We start from the raw sequence: 12,835 nt of genomic DNA, 5'->3' as shown, positions 1-12,835 counted from the left end.
CAGTACTACATGGAAGCTCCTGTCAGGCATCATATCGGCTAAGATGAACAGGCACATGGGTCAATACATGAGCGGGACACAGAAAGGAATTGGCAAGAATACCAGAGGTGCAAAACACCAGCTACTGGTAGACAGAACAATCAGCCGAGACTGCAAGACCAGACTGACCAACCTGTGCACTGCCTGGATTGATTACAAGAAGGCCTATGACTCAATGCCCCACAGCTGGATACTGGAATGCCTAGAATTGTACAAGATCAATGGGACCCTAAGAGCCTTCATCAGGAACTCAATGGGGATGTGGCGTACAACACTAGAGGCCAACTCCAAGCCCATAGCACAAGTTACCATCAAGTGCGGGATCTACCAAGGAGATGCTCTGTCCCCACTGCTGTTCTGCATAGGCCTGAACCCCCTCAGTGAGATCATTAACAAGACTGGCTACGGATACCGACTACGGAACGGAGCAGTTGCCAGCCATGTACATGGATGACATCAAGCTGTATGCCAAGAGTGAACGAGACATCGATTCACTGATCCACACTACCAGGCTATACAGCAATGACATTGGAATGTCGTTCGGACTGGAGAAGTGTAGTCGGATGGTAACAAAGAGAGGGAAGGTAGTCAGAACTGAGGGGATTGAACTACCAGAAGGCAACATTGCAGACATAGAGGACAGTTACAAGTACCTGGGGATCCCGCAGGCAAATGGGAACCATGAAGAGGCTGCTAGAAAGGCTGCAACCACCAAGTACCTGCAGAGGGTCAGGCAAGTCCTGAGGAGTCAGCTGAATGGTAAGAACAAGATCCGGGCCATCAACACATATGCCCTGCCCGTGATCAGGTACCCTGCTGGGGTAATAGGCTGGCCAAAGGAGGAGATAGAAGCCACTGACATAAAGACAAGAAAGCTCCTGACCATGCATGGAGGGTTTCACCCCAAGTCCAGCACCCTGAGGCTGTACGCTAAGCGGAAGGAAGGGGGCCGGGGACTGGTGAGTGTCAGCACCACAGTCCAGGATGAGACAAGGAACATCCAAGAATACATTGGGAAGATGGCCCCAACTGACCGAGTGCTCAGTGAATACCTCAGGCAGCAGAAACCCAAGAAAGAGGAGGGAGACGAGGAACCATCATGGAAGGACAGGCCCCTGCACGGTATGTACCACCGGCAGATAGAGGAGGTGGCTGATATCCAGAAATCCTACCAGTGGCTGGACAAAGCTGGACTGAAAGACAGCACAGCGGCACTAATCATGGCAGCACAAGAACAAGCTCTGAGTACAAGATCCATAGAGGCTGGGGTCTATCACACCAGGCAAGACCCCAGGTGCAGGCTGTGTAAAGATGCCCCAGAGACAATCCAGCACATAACAGCAGGGTGCAAGATGCTAGCAGGCAAGGCATACATGGAACGCCATAACCAAGTGGCCGGCATAGTGTACAGGAACATCTGTGCCGAGTATAACCTGGAAGTCCCGAGGTCAAAATGGGAGATGCCCCCAAGGGTGGTGGAGAATGACCGAGCTAAGATCCTGTGGGACTTCCAGATACAGACGGACAAAATGGTGGTGGCTAACCAACCGGACATAGTGGTGGTAGACAAACAGAAGAAGACGGCCGTAGTGATCGATGTAGCGGTTCCGAATGACAGCAATATCAGGAAGAAGGAACACGAGAAGCTGGAGAAATACCAAGGGCTCAGAGAAGAGCTCGAGAGGATGTGGAGGGTGAAGGTAACGGTGGTCCCCGTGGTAATCGGAGCACTAGGTGCGGTGACTCCCAAGCTAGGCGAGTGGCTCCAGCAGATCCCGGGAATAACATCGGAGATCTCTGTCCAGAAGAGCGCAGTCCTGGGAACAGCTAAGATACTGCGCAGGACCCTCAAGCTCCCAGGCCTCTGGTAGAGGACCCGAGCTTGAAGGATAAACCGCCCGCAGGGGCGTGCTGGGTGTTTTTTTTTTTTTTATATAATGTTCTTCCTCTACCCCCCCCCCCCCCCCCCCCCCCTTTGTACATGTCGAGGAGCGTGTCAGGCTACGTTTCACTGTGTGTTATACTTGTATAACTATGCATGTGACAAATAAAGAACCTTGAACCTTGAAGGTGTGTTAATGGAAATGTTTGACCGTTCCTCCAGAAGTGCATTTGTGAGGTCAGACACTAATGTGGAACAAAAAGGCCTGGCTTGCAGTTTCTGTTCTAATTCATCCCAGAGGTTTTCTATTGGATTGAGGTCAGGACTCTGTGCAGGCCTGTCAAGTTCTTCTGTAACAGACTCGCTCATCCATGTCCTTCTGGACTTATGGACGTTTTGTGCACTTGTGTGCAATCATGTTGGAATAGGAAGGGACCATCTCTAAAGTCTTCCCACAAAGTTGGGAGCAGGAAAGTGTCCAAAATGTCTTGGTATGCTGAAGCATTAAGAGTTCCTTTTACCGGAACTAAGAGGCTGAGTCGAAAAACAAAACAACCTGACACCAAACTTTCCACTTGGCACTATACAGTCACACAAGTATCATTCTCCTGGCAACTGCCAAACCCAGACACCTCCATTGGATTGCCAGGTGGAAAAAGGTAATTTACTACTCCAGAGGACATGTCTCCATTGCTCTGAAGTCCAGTAGCAGTGCCCTTTAAACCACTTTGGGTTGTGTTGGGTTGGATGCAGGACTCGGCCACTGAAAGCCATTCCTTGAAGCTGTTTGTGAGATAATCTGAGGGTCACATGAAGTTGGGAGATCTGTAGTCAATGCCTCTGCAGAAAGGTGGCAAACATCTGCTGACTAGGATTTTATTTAGTAATACAATATTTAGTAGTGAGAAAATTTCACAACTGGTCTTGACATCCTGTCAGGGTGCCATGCTGAGAGTGACTGAGCTCCTGAGAGTAACTCATTCTTTGACAAATGTTTGTAGAAGCAGTCTGCATGATTTGGTGGTTTATGTTATACACCTGTGGCCATGGAAGTGATTGGAACACCTGAATTCAGTGATTCGGAAAGGTGAATACTTTTGGCGATATAAGCGGTGTCCCAAAACCCAGGCCGCGTCCTTCAGAGGCCGCATTTGTAGGCCGATTACGTCACAGCGACGCGACAAAGGCTGTCCCAATTCGAAGGCTGCTCCAAATGCAGCTGACAAATGCGTCCTTCATTTCACAGATTTGAAGGATGGGTTCGGTGTGTCCTTCGTGGCCCACCATATCCCAGAATTCATAGCGTGGCCCAGCCAATTCCAGATTCTAACAATGGCGACAGCTACTTAGTTTTAATATTTCTCTTATTAAACTTTCTGGGTCACAAAATAAACTTTTCACTTTTTTTTTTTCAGGCGAGAATGTAGCTGTGTAAACTTCAAATATCTGCTCGGTTTATCAAGACATCACATATTTGCAAAAGTGCTCCGACGTTTTCGGAGACGTCTGTGACCCACCAGCTCGATAGCTGACTGGGGCGATAACAGCAAACTCCCGGCACATCGTTTTCAAACCCCCGTGGTCTTTCACTACTCAGGTTAAACATGATATACAAGTCATTTACATAACTTAAAGTTATTGTTTGGCTTTTTTCAGTGTTTTATTTATGAGTAAATCAGTTTGCCTGAGATTAAAGTTCTAGTTTTCACAATAGTTTATAGCTTTCTGAATAAACGTCAAGCAGACAACTGGTTAAACAGAAGTGTGAGACGGTCGAAAATTTACTCCAGTGTCCTGTTATATTTTAGATAGCAAGGAGCAGACGGCCGAGTTTATTAAACTCCACGGCGGTGACAGCGGTGCTGCAGATCTGAAGGCGAGACCGTCCCATTTCACAGCCTCGCACTTCCAGCCTTCTCGTTCTTCGAAGGACCCGGCCCACGTAGCCCGTGAAGGCCGGGTGCTCCGAAGGATGCGGCCTAGGTTTTAGGACACAGCAATTATGCATTATGACTCCTGTCACACATGAATATGAAGTGCAAATGAAATGGTTGACACTTATGGAAAAAAGTGATTGAAACAGACTGTCAGCTTTAATTCTTATATTTTCTAATACTGTCAAAATGGAACTATACAAGTTGAAATAAATTCCTAGTTATGACTTTTCTGTTAAATACTCAACTGAACCACACCATCTCCATCTTAAATGTTCTGGCACAGGTGCCTGGTTTGCAAAAGTGCCTTTAAATTCCTGCACTTTTGCTGGAACGCCAACTTCTGGTCTGTTTTTGGGGTCAAGTAGAAGCCTACTATTTTGCAGTTTCTAAAGCGCAGCCCTATACGACTCAGTTTCCAAAGCCTTGCATTGGGACCTCATCCCCAACCATAAATTGCTGTATCTAGTTGATCTCCAAATAGTGAGGAAGATTGCAACTTTCTTATTATGCCTTTAGAGGAATAAGAACGTTGCAGTGAGAGGCCCATTCTGCAATGTATGAATCAGTACTGTCCAAAACAGTGTTCCCCAGAGAGTGGACCCGACTTTGACAACAGCAGATCACGTCAGTGTTGTACTTTTCTAACATCCACTGTAGAGTGGAAATGTGTTTCAAACGTATCTGTAAAACTATAAAACTCATGTGCATCTTTCTACTCATTAAAACAATTTTAATGTCATATAGGAGACACAACCTTTAAAGGTGGATTCTTAGACGTCTGACTGGCAGGTGTCACACAGAGCTTTAGCAGGTTTTCTGGTTATGGAGGTGCACTTAACCAAAATTTTATAACATCTCTTCAGTAACCATTTTTACACATGATATTCATAGAAGTTTCAACTTTAATCAGGACATACAAATTTGAACAATTGGACTAAATTACCATTTTGAATCTCTTAGCTCAGCAACATCAATTAGTCATCATGTCTGGGAGACAGAGAGCACTGAGGGTTAGGGTGTTTAATATAGAATTAGAGGTGTGGGAGCTGTAATTCACAGAATCCATTTTTGCTGTTCTGGATTATTGCCAGAAACGGTGTCAGAGATAAATTCTAATATATTTAATAGTTATGCTAGGTTTTAAAAAAGGCAGTAATTACAGCATGGAAGCCTCCCACACCCAGTATCCTTCTCCTCCCTCCTCGGAATTGTGAATAATTCAGATGCCTGTGATTTAAATGCAGCCAAACAACCGTGAACTTACTAGTAGCTTGCTCTTGTGCCCAGGTCACAGTACTTTGCTTTTCCATTCCAGCTGCCTTACTTAAGCACTTTGAGCTTATACATTCAAACCTTTTTGGCTTTTACAGAAGAGGGTTGTAGAGATCACATGGGTAAAAAACTAATTTCAGTCAAAGTTTGCGTTCTGTCTTATACTGTTTGTTTTTAGTTGATGTTAGTATCACGAGGTGTTCTCTGAGAAGGGAAACTTCTGAAACAGTAAGAATGGGAAAAGTGGAGCGAAGGCAGTAGGAAAGATAAAAACTAGGTTTCTAAAGTATAAGTTATTTAACTTAAAACCAACAATTAAAATACCCTGGCCAGGGACACAAGGATTTAAATATATAAAACAGCACAACTACAAGTCCTAGTCTCGGCCGATCAATTAAAATCAATAAAAGTCTAATTAAGAAAAGTCAACTAAAAAGGCGGCAGTGCCCTCAGATGTCCTCTCCATCACTTCGCACCAGCGTCCACTGAAGAAAAGGGACAGCAGCAGTCACGTTTCTTTATTTACGCGGAGCGTCTCCATTAATTAACCGGGTGGGAACTTATCCCAAACAACACGCGTGGGTGGTGTCTCGTTATCTCCCGAGATGGGACGTCCTTCCACCCCCATTTTGTTGGCCACCACCAGGCTTCCTTTAGTCGGGTCTCAGTGCCCCTCACCACGCCAGCCATCCTACTGCCAGTTACCGCTCCACGGCTCTCCCTCTCGTCCATTCCGCCGCGCCTTCTTATTGGCCTTCGGCGGCCAAAAGGGGAACCCTCATTGGTTGTAGTCCGCTCAGGTGTGCCGAATTAGTGATCAGTAGGGGTAGGGAGTGTGCCCGGAACAATATGCACAATAAAACATGCGATAAAAATGTAGGAATAAAATACTCTACGTTATTAAAAGATTAGAAATGATAAAACACAGCAACCCATGCAGAAAGATTAGAAAAAACCCACCAAGTTAAAACATGTCAATTCCACCCTGTGACATCACATGCAGCTTACAGTCCGTACAGACTGAGTAAAACAACCAACAGAGTCACTGTGGTTCTTCAGAACAATGTATCCAGTTACATGTGGTATAAAATCATAATAGCATTTCATAAAATGAACGTCACCAATAGTCAAGCAGGGTGGTGGTGAAGTGAACTTACTGCTTCAGGACCTGGACCACAACTCTGCGAATTCTGCTCACTAACAGAAAATCCCGAATGACAATGGTTATGAGCTTTAGAGCATGAAGGTTATGCAATAGGACACTGATCTGAAACGTATCAGGGTGTTCACCCCTGAATTGTTAAACTAAATCAATGAATGAACATTATGGAATGGCCTATTCAACGTTTAGCCTTAAATCCAACTGAGATGGTTTCACACAACCTCAAAACAAGCTGCTGACAGGTGTCCTGCATGAAATGCTACCAGGAGAGAGGAAGGCAGACAAAAGGCCGTCCCAGAGGGGTTATGCTTCTGAATGGAGCGTGGAGGATACGTAATGAAGGCAGCTGTTGTTGTCATTTAGCATTTTATAAATCAAACTGAACTGAAGTGAAAGTCCCCCAGCCTGGCTGAATTCAAACAGTTCCTCCACACCCATGTTAAAGACTCATTACCGTTATCACAAACATTCGACTGCAGTTCTTGCTGCCCAGGGTGATTAGGTTCAGGTGGTAATTACTTTTTTGATAGGTTTGGATCTCTTTTTTTTTTCTTAATAAATAAATCATTTAAAACTGTTTATTTTTGCCGAAAAAGAGAAAGAAATGAGGAAAGGACAAACCCTTTTTCACAGAACTGTAAATCTGCATACAAAACACCTGTTTTGCAGCTCATAAAAACAACACAATGGATTTCACTGGAGTCGCAAATTAGATCAATTTGTGAGAAATGCAAATGAAAAGAGATGATACACAGAAGATAAATACTGGTAATCTATAAGCAATAATCGTCATCCACACCCCTCAGAGGATAGGGACCGTTTTCATGAACATCCTGACAAACCTGGACATGAGAGTAAAGCAGGTGTTCGTGTGTTCACAGAACGAGAGCTGGGTTATTGATCCGGAGGCACCAGGAAACCCTGTCCTCCCATTTCCACTGTAATGAAACATAATCACTTTAAGAGTGGCAACTTTGCCATGCACAAGCCTCCAGAAGATCTGGGCCTGTGTGTGCTGTAATATGTAATCTGAATACATAAACATAGACTGAAAAGTAACTTCTCTATGTATTGTGTTTGGCACTGAAAAGGTCCATTAATGCTTAAGTAAACAGTAGCCACTGAAACACAAAACAAGGACAATAAAGTCAATAAAGCATATTGGTGTGACTGCACTGCTGTCATGAACCGAAGTTCCGAGCGCAGGCAGGACCCAGTAGCAGAACACACACACACTAGGGTATGAGCGAATAAAGAAAGTAATTTTTATTGAAACTAAAGGTGTCCCGTGAGGGTAGCCAGAAAAACAACGGATGAAACCAGACGAAACCGAGGGACCGCACAGGGAACGCCGAGAGCGGGGCTGTGAGAGGCTGTAAAACAAAAAGAGAGACAGATTACTGGGGTGCGGAAAAAAGGCAGCATACGAGGGAAGGTGGAGTGTGCGTCTCACGGTGATAGCCGGGCCGAGTGAACCAGAGGGGGGTGGAGCTCCAAAAAGGGGTCGAGACGGCGAAGCTGAATGTGAACCAAATCTCAGGCGGACAGGTGGACAGGCAGGTGGCTCGAAAAAAACACGCCGAGTTGTGATCTGGGTACACAGGGAAAAAAAAACAGTGTTAGGTCCGATGGAGAGTTTGTCATACGAGTTCTTTTCCGCAGGCGTACGTTACCGCTGAGAGGCGACTACGGACTGGCGTGGAGCAGCAGGTAGGGCAGGATTAAATAGTCCACCTGGTGATCGCCTGGGATGGGATGCAGGTGTGGGGTTAGCAGCCACGCTCGTGGGCGTGGACATCCCAGCAGCACCCCGGACGCCGGGCCGCGGACCATGACAGTACCCCCCCCTCAAGGGTCGCCCCCAGGCGACCGGCCGGGACCCCGCCTGCGGAGAGAAGCACGGAAAGCAGAGATGAGACGAGGGTCCAGAATGAAGGAACGCGGGACCCAGAGGCGGTCCTCGGGGCCGTACCCCTCCCAATCCACAAGATACTGCCAGCCGCGCCCGCGCCGGCGCGCATCCAGGATCCGCCGGACCGCATAGGCCGGATGGCCGCCGACGAGCCGGGCGGGAGGAGGGGGCTCGGAAGGAGGGCACAGGGGGCTGAGGCGGACCGGCTTAAGTTGAGATACATGGAACGTGGGATGCACACGCCGAGAGGCCGGAAGCCGGAGCCTGACTGCCACCGGGTTGATGACTCGGTCCACTTCATACGGCCCGATGAAACAGGGAGCCAGTTTGCGGGACGTGCCCCGGAGCGGGATGTTCCCAGCAGCCAACCAAACCTTCTGTCCCGGCTGGTAGTCAGGGGCTGGGGTGCGGCGACGATCGGCGTAGTGCGCCTGTCGTTCCTTTGCGCGCAGGAGGGCGCGGCGAGCGCAGCGCCACACACGTTGGCAGCGCCGGAGGTGATGAGGGGCTGACGGGACGGAGAGGGACAGGTCCTCTTCTGGGAAGAGCGGAGGCTGATACCCGAGGGACGCTTCGAAAGGAGAGAAGCCGGTGGAGGACGAGGTGTGAGTATTGTGGGCGTACTCCACCCAGGGCAGGTAAGTAACCCAGGAGGAGGGGTTTTGACTGGCTACGCACCTCAGCATAGTCTCCAGCTCCTGATTAAGGCGTTCAGTTTGCCCATTGGATTGCGGGTGGAAACCGGAACTCAAACTGACCTTGGCGCCGAGAATGGAGCAGAAGGTCCTCCACACTTGTGAGGTGAACTGGGGACCGCGATCGGAGACAATGTCCAGGGAAATTCCGTGGAGCCTGAAGACTTCCGTGACTAACGCTTGGGCAGTCTCAGCAGCCGAGGGCAGCTTGGCTAGCGGGACGAAGTGGGCGGCCTTAGAAAATCGATCCACAACGGTGAGGATGACACATTTTCCAGAAGAGGTGGGGAGACTGGTAACAAAGTCGAGCGAGATGTGAGACCAGGGCCGGTGGGGAGTAGTGAGTGGGTGGAGCTGGCCCATGGGATGTTTCGTGGATGGTTTATTACGAGCGCAGACGGCACAGGTAGACACGTAGTCCCTCACGTCCCGTAGTAGCGATTTCCACCAGAAGTGTCTGCTGAGGAGGCGCGCCGTTCTGCTCACGCCCGGGTGGCACGCGAATCAAGCTGTGGATCCAGTGGATGACTGCTCCCCGGGCGGCGGCGGGAATGAAGCGCCGTCCCGGCGGTCCAGTCCCTGGGTCAGGGTCCCCCGGGAGCGCTTGGCGAATGGTCTCCTCAATCTCCCAGGTGAGAGCACCCACCACGCAGGAGGCAGGCAGGATGGTGGCGGGGGGGGGCGCCTCGCTGTCGGGGGAATACAGACGGGAGAGCGCATCGGGTTTGATGTTTCGTGACCCGGGACGATAGGAGAGTGTGAAGTTGAAGCGGGCGAAGAATAGGGACCAGCGAGCTTGACGGGGATTTAACCTCTTGGCGGTTCTAAGGTACAGTAGATTTTTATGATCCGTCCATATAACGAAGGGCTGTTCGGTCCCCTCCAGCCAGTGACGCCATTCCTCTAATGCGAGTTTTACCGCTAGGAGTTCCCTGTCGCCGATGTCGTAATTCCTCTCTGCGGGGGTGAGTCGGCGTGAGAAAAAGGCGCACGGCCGGAGTTTGTTCAGGGGCCCAGACCGCTGGGAAAGAACCGCCCCGACTCCCGCATCAGATGCGTCGACCTCAACAACAAACTGTTTAGAAGAGTCAGGATGGGTCAGAATGGGTGTGGACGTGAATAATCGCTTTAATTTAGCGAAGGCTGCGTGGGCCTCAGGGGACCATGTGAAAGACACCTTGGGTGAGGTGAGTTGGGTGAGAGGCGCGGCCACCTGGCTGTAGTTTCGAATGAAACGGCGATAAAAATTCGCAAACCCCAAGAAGCTCTGAAGCTTCTTTCGTGTCTCCGGAACCGGCCATTCCAATATCGCTTTGATCTTCACCGGGTCGGTCTTCACCTGCCCACCAGCGAGGATGTAGCCCAAGAAGGAAATGGATGAGGCGTGGAACTCACACTTTTCCGCTTTTACGTACAGTCTATTTTCGAGCAGCCGTTGCAGCATGCTCCTCACATGCGCGGTTTGGTGAGTTATGTATGCAAACACTTGGTTGTTTAATGTAGACGCAGGGATGGGCGGTTCGAGTGGAGTAAGAGACACAGCTAGCCTCTTAGCCAGCTTCTCATCCATAAGGTTCTGTTCCGCCCCGGAGTCCACTAACGCGGGGCATGTAAAAGTCTGATTAGAAGTCACGATAGTAACGGACAGTAACAATCGGGGTCTAGTAGTGCTTAGAGTGCTGCCCACCCGTATCCCCGGACTCACCGGTGGGCCGGGTCGTTTGGGCGGACCGGGCAAACAGCGATGCGGTGACCGGGCCTCCCACAGTACAGACATTCTCCAGCCCGAAATCGGCGTTCCTTCTCCTCCGGAGAAAGCCGAGAGCGTCCGATCTGCATGGGTTCAGGCGGGGGCGGCGACGGAGAGCGCGCACACGCAGCTGGGGGCGGGGGCGGAGAAACGCGAAACCCGGGGCGCAATACGGAGCCCATAGGCTTAGACCGCCGCTCGGCATCCCTCTCCCGCAAGCGTCTGTCAATCCTACGGGAGAGGGAGGCCAATTCATCAAAGGATCTGGTCTCCTCGTGAAAAGCCAGTTGGTCCTTCATCTGGTCATTTAACGACCGTAAAAAAAACCCACGAAGAGCCGAATCGGGCCAACCCACGGCGACCGCTCGAGTACGGAATTCAACTAGGTACTCCGCAATACTGCGCCGCCCCTGACGGAGCCCCAGCAACTTCTGCGCGGCATCGTCCTCCGATACCGGAGGGGAAAACGTAGCCTGGAACTCCTCCAGGAAGTCATCGTAATCGCAATCACGAATGGGGTGAGAACTTAAGTAGGCTTCAGCCCATGCTAGAGCACGCCCCCGTAACAATCCCACGAAGTGGGAGATCTTAGCAGTATCCGTGGGGAACGCGTGAGGCGTGCGACTGAAAAACAAGGAGCACTGGAAAAGGAACCCCCCACACAGGTCCAGCTCCCCGTGGAAGGGTTCCAGCGGCGGAGGCGACACGCCGCGGTGCACGGGGTCGGACGGCCTAGTTTGTAATTTATTCTGAGTGTCACTGAGCTCTTGACAACGGTCTTGGAGAGACTGGAGCTGCTGATCGTGGCGACCGAGGATAGCGCCCTGTTTATTAATAGCGGAGCGGAGTGGATCTGCTGGGTCCATACTGGCCAGTCCGTACTGTCATGAACCGAAGTTCCGAGCGCAGGCAGGACCCAGTAGCAGAACACACACACACTAGGGTATGAGCGAATAAAGAAAGTAATTTTTATTGAAACTAAAGGTGTCCCGTGAGGGTAGCCAGAAAAACAACGGATGAAACCAGACGAAACCGAGGGACCGCACAGGGAACGCCGAGAGCGGGGCTGTGAGAGGCTGTAAAACAAAAAGAGAGACAGATTACTGGGGTGCGGAAAAAAGGCAGCATACGAGGGAAGGTGGAGTGTGCGTCTCACGGTGATAGCCGGGCCGAGTGAACCAGAGGGGGGTGGAGCTCCAAAAAGGGGTCGAGACGGCGAAGCTGAATGTGAACCAAATCTCAGGCGGACAGGTGGACAGGCAGGTGGCTCGAAAAAAACACGCCGAGTTGTGATCTGGGTACACAGGGGAAAAAAAACAGTGTTAGGTCCGATGGAGAGTTTGTCATACGAGTTCTTTTCCGCAGGCGTACGTTACCGCTGAGAGGCGACTACGGACTGGCGTGGAGCAGCAGGTAGGGCAGGATTAAATAGTCCACCTGGTGATCGCCTGGGATGGGATGCAGGTGTGGGGTTAGCAGCCACGCTCGTGGGCGTGGACATCCCAGCAGCACCCCGGACGCCGGGCCGCGGACCATGACAACTGCACGTTATCTGGTGCTTACCATGATTTAAAATCTTATTTTTAGACAGGCCAGGTAATTTGCCTTCTTTTGAAAATGATATGTTTGTTTCTAAGCCTTGATTTTAGATTATAAAGTTAAATCAAGAATAACCATATAATTGTGTCTATATTAGTACAGAAATCCTGAAATGGAAAGAATAACTCTTAAAATAGCCTGCATTAGGTCTCTCACCGGATCTCTCTCAAAATATAACTTGTTTCAAGATGCAGTGACAAACTCCATTTGCTTGATTTAATAAAAATTCACACAAGGCATCTGTTGAATGATTTATACAAAAATCATGTCTGACTTCAAATTTTTATATAAAAGAGAAAACATTTTACCAAAATCCATGATACAAATCTCATTTCAGAGACAGCCGTTTGTCCCAGCATGCCAGCATTATTGTGGCACAACCCTAACATTGGTTTAGGGAACATTTGATGAGGGTTTGTTAACCGACATCAGAACACTACACTAAGAAAATACGTTGGTGCAGCTCTAATCTTAAGGCTGATTTCTATGGGAAATGATATCAGAAAGACTCTATGTTATTGGCACAAACACAATTTCCCTGAAACTAACAGAACAGTATGAAGTATAATCAATGAGCTCGTGTGCTA

Source organism: Aulonocara sp. 'chitande type north' Nkhata Bay, linkage group LG17, assembly GCF_057382095.1.
Source record: "Aulonocara sp. 'chitande type north' Nkhata Bay isolate Kocher_YH1m ecotype deep benthic linkage group LG17, A_spYH_male_GT1.1, whole genome shotgun sequence".
NCBI lineage: Eukaryota > Metazoa > Chordata > Actinopteri > Cichliformes > Cichlidae > Aulonocara > Aulonocara sp. 'chitande type north' Nkhata Bay.
This window is presented reverse-complemented; position numbering follows the sequence as displayed.